Source organism: Zeus faber (genome assembly GCF_960531495.2).
Source record: "Zeus faber genome assembly, chromosome: 17".
In the NCBI taxonomy this organism is placed as follows: Eukaryota; Metazoa; Chordata; class Actinopteri; order Zeiformes; family Zeidae; genus Zeus; species Zeus faber.
In genome coordinates, this window is record NC_137204.1 from 29,952,223 (window position 1) to 29,957,222 (window position 5,000).

The following is a 5,000-nucleotide window of genomic DNA, read 5'->3' on the forward strand; positions in this document are numbered from 1 at the left end:
CTGTCTGTCTGTCATCTTGTCTGTTGGTCTACATTTTTTTCAGATCCGATTTCAATTCAGTTTATTTTGACTTTATTTACATGGTAAAATACTTTAAAATTTTACTTTACTTTTTAAAATCCCCAAAAAATGCTTTATTTTCTATTTATATATTTGCTCAATATAGAATCTATATAAAAACTGTATATTGTGTATATTTATTATATACTATATTTTATAACTATTTTTCATATTTTTGATCTCAAAAGTGATTTAACGTACAGTATAATTACTGTGAGAATTTAGTGTAAAGATATTGAACTAAATTCAAAACTTGCTCAACTCCTCCCTCCTCCCTCTCTCTCCCTCTCTCTCCCTCTCTCTCCCTCTCCCTCCCTCTCTCTCTCTCTCTCTCCCTCTCTCTCCCTCCCTCTCTCTCTCCCTCTCTCTCCCTCTCTCTCCCTCCCTCTCTCTCCCTCTCTCTCCCTCCCTCTCTCTCTCCCTCTCTCTCTCTCTCTCTCCCTCTCTCTCCCTCCCTCTCTCTCTCCCTCTCTCTCCCTCCCTCTCTCTCTCCCCCTCTCTCTCTCTCTCTCTCTCTCTCTCTCCCTCTCTCTCCCTCTCTCTCCCTCCCTCTCTCTCCCTCTCTCTCCCTCCCTCTCTCTCCCTCTCCCTCCCTCTCTCTCTCTCTCTCTCTCCTTCCCTCTCTCTCCCTCTCTCTCCCTCCCTCCTCTCTCTCTCTCCCTCTCTCTCCCTCTCTCTCCCTCTCTCTCCCTCCCTCTCTCTCCCTCTCCCTCCCTCTCTCTCTCTCTCTCCCTCTCTCTCTCTTTCTCTCTCTCTCTCCCTCAGCATGTCAGAAGTGTTTTGCTGGGTGATTAATCGCGAGGCTGAGCCTTCGGGCTCTGCAGTCGGCCTCGAGGCTGCACCTGCTCCATGACCACACGCACACACACACACACACAAACACACAAACACACACACGTGCGCCCAAGCACACACACACACACACACAGACACACACACACACACACACACACAAACACACACACAAACACACACACATAAACACACACACGCACACACACACAAACACACACACGTGCGCCCAAGCACACACACACACACACAAACACACACACATAAACACACACACGCACACACACACGTGCACACACACACACGTGCGCACACGCACACACACTACGACCCCACGTCACACGTGCACTGATACACAGATTCCCAGACCAGACACACCCGTAGATAAGGAAGCAAGAGGACGTGTTTCAAGTGAGATTGATAAATAAACGGATGGAGCAGTATTTGAGGGATCCGAGGGTGAAGCGCTGCTCCGTCTACGTCACGTTTAGTGCCTTTAATTTTGGTTGGGCTGCTCACGAGCTTGAGGGAGGCGCCTCCATTTTGATGAAGCATCGTCTTCCTCGGATGAAATTGCAAAGAATCCGATGGTTGTCACGTTGTCTTTGGCGGGATCCACAAACGGAGAGTATGCGATCCCCCCCGTTCCCCATGGTGACGTGGTGTGGGGGCGGAGGAGGTGGAGGAGGTGGAGGAGCCGGGCGAACCGTGCGGTGCACAGAGCAAACGAGCGCACCATCCTCACCGAGCACCTTCAAACAGTCAAAGACTGGAGGCACGTCGTTATTGAAAATCATTCTGAGACTGCGTGCTCTTACTTTGAAATGCTGAATGACGTCGTCGGCAGGCGCCTGCTGTCCCACAACGGCAACAGTGAAACATGGATTTTATAATATTTTCGTTCGTCTCAAAACTCTTGTGTGTGTAGAATGCAAAACCACAAGCGTAGAAATGAGATCCACAACTGCATTTTCCAAAGTTGTTCATTTTAGGAAGACGTTGGCAAATGCTTTTCATTTATTTGTAAAGAAATTCAATCTTTTCAAAGATATTTTCTTTATTTATGGAATTTGTGTATTTGCAGATCACTTTAAATCTGCTTAATGTTTTTGTGAGTTCACAAGTGTTTTCTTTATATTTTGAAGGTGTTTGATATGAACAGATTACACACACGTTGTCGCTCTGTTCACAAAAATAATATCGAGCCTTTAGGGTTTTTCCTGTCAAGTAAAGCTGTTCAGGTGCTCTCTAGAGACATTGAGGTTGTTCAGGTGCTCTGTAGAGATGTTGAGGTTGTTCAGGTGCTCTCTAGAGACGTTGAGGTAAATCAGGTGCTCTCTAGAGATGTTGAGGTTGTTCAGGTGCTCTCTAGAGCCGTTGAGGTAAATCAGGTGCTCTCTAGAGCCGTTGAGGTAAATCAGGTGCTCACTAGAGACGTTGAGGTTGTTCAGGTGCTCTCTAGAGATGTTGAGGTTGTTCAGGTGCTCTCTAGAGATGTTGAGGTTGTTCAGGTGCCCTCTAGAGATGTTGAGGTTGTTCAGGTGCTCTCTAGAGACGTTGAGGTTGTTCAGGTGCTCTCTAGAGACGTTGAGGTAAATCAGGTGCTCACTAGAGACGTTGAGGTTGTTCAGGTGCTCTCTAGAGATGTTGAGGTTGTTCAGGTGCTCTCTAGAGATGTTGAGGTTGTTCAGGTGCTCTCTAGAGATGTTGAGGTTGTTCAGGTGCCCTCTAGAGATGTTGAGGTTGTTCAGGTGCTCTCTAGAGACGTTGAGGTTGTTCAGGTGCTCTCTAGAGACGTTGAGGTAAATCAGGTGCTCACTAGAGACGTTGAGGTTGTTCAGGTGCTCTCTAGAGATGTTGAGGTTGTTCAGGTGCTCTCTAGAGATGTTGAGGTTGTTTAGGTGCTCTCTAGAGACGTTGAGGTAAATCAGGTGTTCTCTAGAGATGTTGCGGTTGTTAAGGTTGTCAGGTCGTACACGCCTCGAGTCACAGTGACTTATCGCGAGAGGTTTGACTCACCTTCAGGACCGGGTGGGATCCCAACCCAGGTCCCTGGGATGGCGGCCCTCGAGGAAACCACCTCAGCTATATGGGTGCACAGCAAACTGTCTGCAGGACCCTGTGGGACTTCTACTGCTACTACTGTTAGACTCATTCTGTTCACCCACCCAGAGGAAGGTGAAGAAGAGTCACAGCGACTTCTCTCTAAATTCCATTCCAAATAAAATATGAAAGATGACGGGTGCATCCGATCATTGTGTGGTCAGCAGCCTCCAGACTGGGTGTCGTTAGGAAGGAGTCAGTGAGAGAGCAGTAATCAGCGTACCGCCAAGACAAGGTGTGTGGGGGCCCGGCTCCGCTCAGACTCACGGTTTAGTTCAGAAACTATAAACGCTGGAAAGCAGATGTGTTGATGTAGTAGATGCGGTCCCGGTCGACCCGCCCGGTTCGATACCCGTTGTTTTCAGGTGGTTGGAAAACTCTGGGAGGAGAAGTGCCACGAACCTTCGGTGTCAGTTGAAAAATTCATTTGGGAAAGTTGAACGATGAGTGAGTGCAACACTGAATGAGAATGAAAATAGAAAAGAAATTCACAATAAACAACAAAAATAAACCTTGAAACGCAACAATGAACAATAACTCTCTGTGCTCACCCTTCACACTGCGTCGGTCCAAATATTAATACATAGAATAAAAACCTGTTGGTGCTCTGTGTGCACCCGTTAAGAAACTAAAGCAGCTCCATCCCTCCATCATCCCTCCATCCATCCCTCCATCCATCCATCCCTCACACCACCTGAGATCACGGAGGGAGAGAGAGAGTGCACGTAGCTGAGGCCCACACTGCAGCTGTCGCACGCCCCGTCTGTGTGTGTGTGTGCGTGTCCTGTCATACCACCGGTTACTGCTGGTGGTTGTGTGTGTGTGTGTGTGGTTGTGTGTGTGTGTGTGTGTGTGTGTGGTTGTGTGTGTGTGTGTGTGTGTGTGTGTGTGTGTGTGTGTGTGTGTGGTTGTGTGTGTGTGTGTGTGTGTGTGTGTGTGTGTGTGTGTGTGTGTGTGTGTGTGTGTGTGTGTGTGTGTGTGTGCACATGGACGACAGCAGATGCCATTTGTTTCTGAAATCAGCAGCTGGATCTCGAACCTCCAGTGGGACCCGTGTCTGTTACACACACACACACACACACACACACACACACACACACACACACACACACCAGTCCTACCTGTGGACTACAAACACACAGATATACAGTATGGACAGATGTCTTGTGGGCCAGGACCATAGCATGTATGAACGTGTGTGTGTGTGTGTGTGTGTGTGTGTGTGTGCATCCATCTGTGCTTGTGCACAAAGACACAACAGGTTGTGTACACAGCAACAGAACCACAACAACCCCGCCATGACCTTGGACCCCCAGAAGAGGTCAATGCAAATACCATTTGGCAATAGCATATGGACAAAATTATATTACATTACATGACTCTATATGATATTATATATGCATATTGAAATGACCAATCATATGCTTAGGGGTTATTAGCTGTTCAGGGGTATTTGTTTTTGAAAAGTTTCCCAGAGGTCAACCAGAGGTCAACAAGGAAACAACACAACTGCAACTGCTTTTACTGTAAAGATGGGGATTCAAAATAGTAAATAAGTAGGAAGTTGTGTGTTGTAGTTCAGGTCTCTTTAGATCTATCTTCATCTCCAGTTCAATTTGGCGACAACAATTAATGGTAAAAAATAATGATAGCAGAATGTATGTATGATATATTATGTATTTTATACCCTCTGGAAAGCACTTTGAATTGCCCTTGTGCTTGACATATGCAGCACAGTGAACATGCCTTGCCTAATAATGATGATTCAAAAAATAAATACATAACTTAAAATATGTATAATAATAGTATTAGTTAAAAAAGTAAAGCAAGGGGATAGCATGACTTTTTAAGATTTAAAGTTATAAATATTTGGTAATTTATTTATGACTTAAAATATCTAAAATCTAAGATACTCACTGCAGGTACAACTGAAATGAAGAAACTTTATGTTAAGTTTATATTATTAGGGGTGAAGCCCATATGAACATTTCTCTTATTAATTGTAACTGTGTCTCTTTTTGCGACGCCTCGCTGGATCTTGAACA